Source organism: Sinohyriopsis cumingii, chromosome 18, assembly GCF_028554795.1.
Source record: "Sinohyriopsis cumingii isolate HCF-2022 chromosome 18, ASM2855479v2, whole genome shotgun sequence".
NCBI classification, from domain to species: Eukaryota; Metazoa; Mollusca; class Bivalvia; order Unionida; family Unionidae; genus Sinohyriopsis; species Sinohyriopsis cumingii.
The window spans coordinates 50,157,490-50,165,922 of NC_142978.1; the positions used below are offsets into that span (position 1 = coordinate 50,157,490).

Here is an 8,433-nt window from a genome sequence, read left to right on the forward strand (position 1 = left end):
ATTAGAAACGCCGTTTTTTTTTACAATAATGATGATTGATATTTGGGGACGACCGGTTTCGGCGCTGAAGGAATCCACGGAAACGCTCGCCACCGATGACATAAAAAAACTAATCGAGGATGAAATCGCCGATACGTTGAATTTAACCAGTGTTGACCCAGGTGAAATAGTCGTATTTCAAGACCGCCAGGGTAAATTGAAATCCAGTAATGTGTCGCTGGATGATGTTTTAACACGACAGCGTGATGCCGCCGAGGACACTATCGCGTTGTATACCGGCGACGGACGACTCAAACCGGGTGAACATATATCGGCGGTAACATTAGTCAAAGACGGTTTTATAAGGTTGGATAGATCGGTGACCGAACTCGACGCGCAGGTGAAAAAATCTGCCACCGAGGTGAAAAAATCTATCACCGATATACAGCTCACTACCGCTAGTTTTTTCGGGACCCCGACGGTAACCGAACCGAATATTACAACAATAAGGAATACTATTTTGGATTTTGCAACGCTGTAGGGCCAATTTTACACGTTGCGAAAAAATGTTAACAGGATCGATGACAACTTTGATAAATTCTTTGGTAAAAAAAATACCAAGCTGGATGAGATTACAACAACTATAAATGATATCACTGCGTATGGACAGGAAATAAAAACAATCAAACTTGATGTTGCAGAGAACAGAGATGGTGTAGTAGTACATGAGCGGGAAATAGAAATAATCGGCGCTAATGTTGCAACGATCATAAATAATGTAGACTCGCATAGACGGAAAATAGAAACAATCAAAACTGATGTTACAATGATCATAAATAATATGAGCGCGCATACACAGGAAATAGGAACAATCAAAACTGATATTGAAGCGAACAAAAAGGGTGTAGACGCGCATACACAGGAAATAGGAACAATCAAAACTGATATTGAAGCGAACAAAAAAAATGTAGACGCGTATTGGCGGGGAATAGGAATAATCAAAACTGATGTTGCAGCGAACAAAAAAGGTATAGACGTGCATACATATGAAATAGGAACAATCAAACTTGATGTTGCAGCGAACAAAAAAAGTATGACCGAGACTACACGGGAAATAGAAACAATCAAAACTAATGTTGCAGCAAACAAGAATAATATGGACGCGAATTTGCGGAGAATAGAAATAATCAGAACTGATGTTGAAGCGATTAAAGACGGGCTACCGAGAATAACAGAGCAACTCGAAACTAATATTGAAGCGAACAAAAAAAATGTAGACGCGTATGGAGGGGAAATAAAAACAATCAAAACTGATGTTGAAGCGATTAAGGACAGACTACCTAGAATGACAGAGCAACTCGAAAAAATGAAAACACCTCATGGGATCATCGGCAGTGGCGTATACACGGTTCAATACGGATCATTCGATTGGACTCCTACGCGTAATGCAATAGATGTCACCGCAATTGTTAAGGGTATTTATCGATTGACATTGATTTCGGCGATGCAGTTTAGTATATCATCGCCGAGTTCATCCGGGTTTAACAATACAATATCAACAATCATCGACAAGGATACAATCGAACGGTTTATACTTAAAGCCGTTGATAGCAGTCTATTTAGGGCAAACATCACATGGTATGCGGAATTTGTAGTGGATCTAAGTAATTAAAAACACTAGCTCTTTTAAAATAAAAATGGCCACCAAGGTAATTGAATCAGAGGTATCACCGACGTCACATCAATATCGATTCGATACCGCAAAAGAATTCTCCGCGAACTTAAAAACGCTTTCCGAACAATACCGTGCAAAAATAAAAAAATACCGTCGTAAAATAACCGCCATCGACGCGGTCGTGTACTCGGTGTCGGGTATAGTAGCTGGCACCGGTGTTATTTTATCCACGGTGACCACGATAGCCCCGATCGCTGTTCCAATCGCTGTCTCCGCGATGACAACAGTTGCTGGAGTCGCCAACGCAATCACTAGAAAGATATCATCGTGTTTTCAGAAAAAACTCAACGAGTATACAGTAAAACATCAAATAGTATCCGACGCATACTCGAAATTATCCGGGTTGATCTCGTTATCGATTGATAATTTGTTCGTATCCGATGTTGAATTCTCCACGATGGTCCAGTTGTATAGCTCCGCGATGTCAAAAATCGAGGATTTTTAACTGGAAGCCGGAACCACCTGGTTGCTGAAATTAGACACTAAAGACAACGAATAATAATAATGTCGCTGAACCCCGAAGGGTTTCAGTTGCTTCAACGGATCGCGGAGAACACCACTCCGGTACAAACAAATATGATATCGATAACGTCAACGAAACCCGAATTCAGTGTGAACTTCCCGTCGCCGGTTCCAGTGAAGGAAATAGCGCTGGCAAAATTGCGAATATATCACAGTTGGCCTAATATTCGAGCGAACGCATTTAACGGACAACAACCTAATAACTCGCTGATTTTTGCACGGACAAATAAACCCGATGGGACCCCAAACTGGGAGGAGGTTACAATACCAACTGGGTCATACCAAATAGAGCAAATCAATAAAGAATTTCAACGCAGGATAAAATCGATCACAGGAAAAGAATCAAAAATCGCTATTACGGTTCATGAACCGACGTTATCGTCGACGATTGAAATAAGCACACCGGGGTATATGGTTGATATTTATAACAGTTCAATAAGAACCATACTAGGATGGCCTAAGAATCCACCCGCGGACGCCCCCCCATCAACTTATATCCTCAGACACGATAACGGAGATGATGGTAGGCATATTGCCCCGTACAACGTAAATATCGCATCGGTGATAGCAATCAATCTAGTATGTGATGTTATCGAAGGGAGTTACCAGGTGGATACCAAGCAATCAAATCAGGCTCAACAGGGATATATCCTTTATTCATTTTCACCAACAGCCCCTCCGGGATTTTTAATCGTTGAGAGTCCGATTAATCCGGTCTATATGCGATGCCATGATCGGTTTTTAACGAGAATTAATTTTAGAATTACCGATCAGTCAAATAACCTAATTGATCTACAAGAGGAGGAGTTAGTGATCACTCTGTTTGTAAGATCATAGCAGCAGGGGGGGCGATGACATCGACGCGGTCGTCGATGTGCTTACCGGACGCTGACGACGCTGGGGATCGACGCGCAGAAGGTATTAATTAAACCAAATGACGTCACCATCGTGTAAGATGGACCGACGTCGTTTTTTTTTTACCAGCGCTGACGACACCGGATCCGCTGAGTGCAGAAAGTACTAATTAAGCCAAATGACGTTTGGACAAAATGTCGGATTCGCCCCCCCTGCTGCTACATCTACCAAGTTTTGTGACAATTCCATGCATAATTTACATTTCAGCTGAAAGCCTCTTGTGTGCAGGAAGATAACAGGGGATCCTATGCCCTCACCATTATGGATTTGGATTCAGCCAAGAAAGCAGATCAACAAGTGGACTTAATGTGTTGGACATCAGAGTACATGAGTACTGAGTCATGCTAATGTTGCTTACAAAAATGGAATGTATAGTGACATGAATACCCAGATCATGTGCAAGGTTGATGTCTTTCTATTAAAATTAACAGTACCATTCCTCCATCAGCAGAAACATGTGTGCCTGAAACTTCTATAAAGGCTTTCCCATTGAAAAGACAAAATTACTGCAGCTACTGTTGTATGTAAGTATTATTAACTATTTTCTATCAGTTATATATACAAATAGTCATTTGAAGGTTTGCAAACTATGTTGGGTGGGATGGGGTGGTCTTTATTATCAAGATCAAGGTCACAGCTCAGTATTTTAACTTTTTCATTATAGTTTCCATTCCACTATAAATTTCAAGCTGTTATAGCTTTAGTGATGAAATTTGGTATACTTGTTTTAGCTTTAGTGATGACATTTGGTATACTTGTTTTAGCTTTAGTGATGACATTTGGTATACTTATTTTAGCTTTAGTGATGACATTTGGTATACTTATTTTAGCTTTAGTGATGACATTTGGTATAATTATTTTAGCTGTAGTGTTTAGATTTTTGGTATAATTATTTTAGCTTTAGTGATGACATTTGGTATACTTGTTTTAGCTTTATTGATGAAATTTGGTATACTTGTTTAGCTTTAGTGATGACATTTGGTATAATTATTTTAGCTTTAGTGATGACATTTGGTATACTTGTTTTAGCTTTAGTGATGAAATTTGGTATACTTTGTTTTAGCTTTAGTGGTGACATTTGGTATAATTATTTTAGCTTTAGTGATGAAATTTGGTATACTTTGTTTTAGCTTTAGTGATGAAATTTGGTATACTTTGTCTTAGCTTTAGTGATGACATTTGGTATACTTGTTTTAGCTTTAGTGATGACATTAGGTATACTTGTTTTAGCGTTAGTGATGACATTTGGTATACTTATATATCATCATTAGAATGAGTGATTGCCAGCTTTATTGTAGATCACATCTTCAGGGTCATGACCTAAGTTTTTGTTACACTTTCCATTCAGGCCCATTTTCTTTCACACTTTCCATTAATGTCCATTTTCTGTCACACTTTCCATTCCATTCAGGTCCATTTTCTGTCACACTGACTATTAATGTCCATTTTCTGTCACACTTTCCATTCCATTCAGATCCATTTTCTGTCACACTTTCTATCCAGGCCCATTTTCTTTCACACTTCTCATATATGTCCATTTCTTATGACACTTTTCATTCAGGTTCATTTCTGTCCAACTTTCCTTTCATGTCCATTTTTTGTTGTTAACACTTTCAAATCAAGTCCATTTTCTGTGACACTTTCTATTCAGGTCCATTTTCTGTCACACTTCTCATTCGTGTTAATTTTTTTGTGGCACTTTCCATTCAGATTTATTTTCTGTCATACTTCTCATTCATGTTAATTTTTTGTGGCACTTTCCATTCAGATTTATTTTCTGTCACACTTTCCAATCAGGTCCATTTTTTGTCACACTTCTCATTCATGTCCATTTTATGTCACACTTTCTGTTCAGGTCCAATTTCTGTGACACATTCTATTCAGTTCCACTGTCTGTCAAACTTCTCATAAATGCCATTGTCTGTGACACTTTCTGTTCAGGTCCATTTTCTTTCACACTTTCCATTCAGGTCCATTTTCTGCTAGTTTCCATTCAGGTCCATAATTTCAAAGTTGTTAGGAATTAGTGGTTAAAGTTATGTTATATATATCTGCATAATGTATATTATTTTCAAAAATAATGATTTTGTAAGGGTCATTTAGTTTATGACATATTTTTATGTTGGGTATTCTAACATTATAGAATGCACTTTAAAGGTGAGGTCATGTCATGTGTAGTGCATGAGTTTTCATTCATAAAACTATTCTTGTTTGATGTAAATGAGTAGCCATTTTTTGCATAGATAGGTTTTGTTTTTTAAAATAACTTTATATTTCTTCTAAGTTCTTTGCTGTACATGAATGATCATTATTTGCAACAAATTTATTTTTGTATTCTTTGCTGTCTAAATGCATTCATGAGATATTTATGTTTAATTTCCTTTATTTCTACAGTTAGTCACTGAAAAAGACCCTGTATCGCACCTCATTTCAGACAAATGTTGCATATATATATATATGCGGATTGTATGTGTAGAATGCTCTCTAGGACAGCTGAAGAGAGGCCCACAGCAGAGGAAGCACTCAGAATCATAAAATATAGGTAACAGGTTTTCTTGGTTGCAAAATTCATTTGACTGAACTAATTAGTGCATGATTGTGTGTGTGTGTTTTTAATTTTCAGTATAGCTGTTACGTATATATGATTTAAATCATATTTATTTTAATTTTATTGTTTGTCAGTTTTCAATTTTTTATTCTATTTTATGCTATTGTAATGTAAATTTATTCACTGGAGATGATATTTTTCCAGAAAATTGCTCAACCTGAATCATTCTTTTCATAAACACCAGGTGTTGGCCTGGATGCTGACCATGATTCAAAAATAGTAAACAAAGTTATATTTTTATTTTAAAATGATTGGTTGTTGTCAAGGTCATGATGGGCTTTGGGTTTAAAAAGTAAACAACTTTTTTTATTTTTTTATTTCTTAGAGAAAATTATTGGTTTAATCAAGGCCATATTCTGTGTACATGATATAAACCTGATCACATGACACCCCCTTCTGATTTTGCAACTTGGGGGAATTTCAAAAAATGCATCTTATAACACAATATAACCTTTGTTTTAGAGAGTGATCTCTCGGTTTGGGGCTTTTTACTCTGATGTCAAGTTAGTTTGCTGTAGCCAGATTTTGAGCTATAATTTTCTTCAGATCAGTTGGATTTCAAAAGGATTATTTCTTTTTCTCTGGAAATATTTTGAGGAGTGCTCACACAGAAATTTTGGAAAGACATTGCTTACAAATTTAATTTGGATTTCCAACACTGGAGTGCCATTATTTGTATTTCTACAAGGAACTGTAGATAAGTACAGTACTGACCACAGCATACATCGTCATCCATCTTGGATTTTCCATCAGGATTTGAACTTGAAATTATTAGAACATTTGTTACTAAGACTTTTGTAAAATAATTCGTGGATTATTCTTAGATTATTTTTGGATTTGATTCTTGAAACCGTAAGTTCTTCTCCTTTTTTCATTTTTAAAGAATTTTTCCAGGAAAATAAATTATTTACTAAATTTTACAAAGCTTTTTATTTTCACTCTTTCTGTGTTACTATTTATTCAAGCCTAAACACATAACAATAGCTTTGACAATTTTTCAGCCATATCACTACAATGTCTGCAGTGTGGCAGTTTATAGTGATGTCCAACTTGTGAAATCAGGGTTTTAATGTAAGCATTGATTTATACAAATTCTTAAGCAGAACATAGTAAAAAAATGTGTAGGGTGTGTATATATTGATAAATTATTCTTATAATAATTTAATAGTAATAATATTGAATAATTTGGAACTAAACCACTGTCAGGAAGAAATGTTATTGTGTCTGTATGTGTAAGTTAGAGTTCCTTCAGAATGAAAGTTTTGATGGTATTTCAGTGACAGAGAAGGAGGTAGATTAGATAATAAGCCAACCTTCAGCTTCCAAACCAGACTGCTTGGCCCTTAGGTCAAGGAACACCAGTAGCAGGCACAGTCCCATTGATCCATAGGGCTATCAGTTTACCATAGATCAAAGTCAGCTGTAATGCAGCCAAGTTGTAGCTCATCTGTATACACCCCCAATTAGGGTCAAGGTGCCAGTGAACCAGCTCTATTTGCCTAAATCAGTCATTAGGAGTCATTAAAATCAAGGACCACATGGTGAAGCAGAAACTGGGGGATTAATTTACTCCCTACCTGAAAGGGAAAATCTTGGTTAAGAAGAAAATTGAGGTGAAAATGGAAGCCAGCAATCCAACACCAATGAATGACAGGAATCCATGTTGGGGTTCCATGCAGTCACCATCATCAGTTGCCATGACAACCATGGAGATGATTGCTATGGATACCTGTATGAATACAAAGGAAAATGGCTGATGGAGACAGGGTCTAACATCACACAACATCAATTTCTGGAAGAGCTGGGAGTCACTCTCATCACTCAGCTTCAAGACATGAAACCTATACAACCACCCTGCCACATTGACCAAGAAAGTAACATGGTGGTACTGTGTGGGAACATTCCAAACTTTGAAACTATTGTCAGTATCTGACTTGTTAAATAGAAGTAAAGGATGTGTGAAGACATGACAATATTTTGTGCGTTTTAGATAATAAATAGATTTCATAAGGTAAATCAATATTGATGTAGTATATACAAGTATAAGTTTAATGAAGAGCTATGGGCTTTCCCGTTGTATGTAAAACTTGTTTCTGTTAGGTGATTGTACAGGTAACACTTTATGTTGACTCTATCCAGGGTTTGGTTAGGATCTTATTGTAAATAAAACTGACTTGTTACTCTGTCCAGAGTTAGATTAGGATCTTGAGTTTATGTATTATTTCTTTATATATCTTAACATGTTGGTACAAACAGTTCAGAATTCCTAATCATAATGTTAAATTGGACTTGATTGTTAAAACAAATTGGAAATTGGTTTGCTTTCTTTGTTTTTACTTTTTAATTGGACTTAAAAAAGTCTAAACAGTTTGTATGGGTTATCCAACTTTACCAGGGCTGAATCTTCAAACCACTTAAATGTGTTGAGGCCACATTTTTATTGTTTAAATAAATAGAATTTGTTGAATGCCCATCAGTCCATACGTCTGTTTCAAGACCATTTTCAGTCTCTCAGTTCATACATCTGTTTCAAGACCATTTTCAGTCTCTCTGTCCTTTTGTCCATATGTCTGTTCTAATACCATTTAAGTCTTTCTGTCGATCTCTCTATTCCAAGACCAGTTTAAGTCTCTGTCCATATGTCTGTTCAAAGACCATTTAATTGTCTAAGTCC

The 8,433-nt window shown here is 36.5% G+C and overlaps 1 long non-coding RNA gene across 1 annotated transcript; it reads left to right on the forward strand.

Moving 5' to 3' along the window:
* Positions 1-3,363: 3,363 nt before the first annotated feature.
* On the forward strand, positions 3,364-8,075 carry LOC149776609 (uncharacterized). Its single transcript, XR_016416236.1, has 3 exons — positions 3,364-3,675; positions 5,546-5,693; positions 7,037-8,075. It is a non-coding gene; the product is annotated as an uncharacterized LOC149776609 (long non-coding RNA).
* The last annotated feature ends 358 nt before the right edge of the window (positions 8,076-8,433 follow it).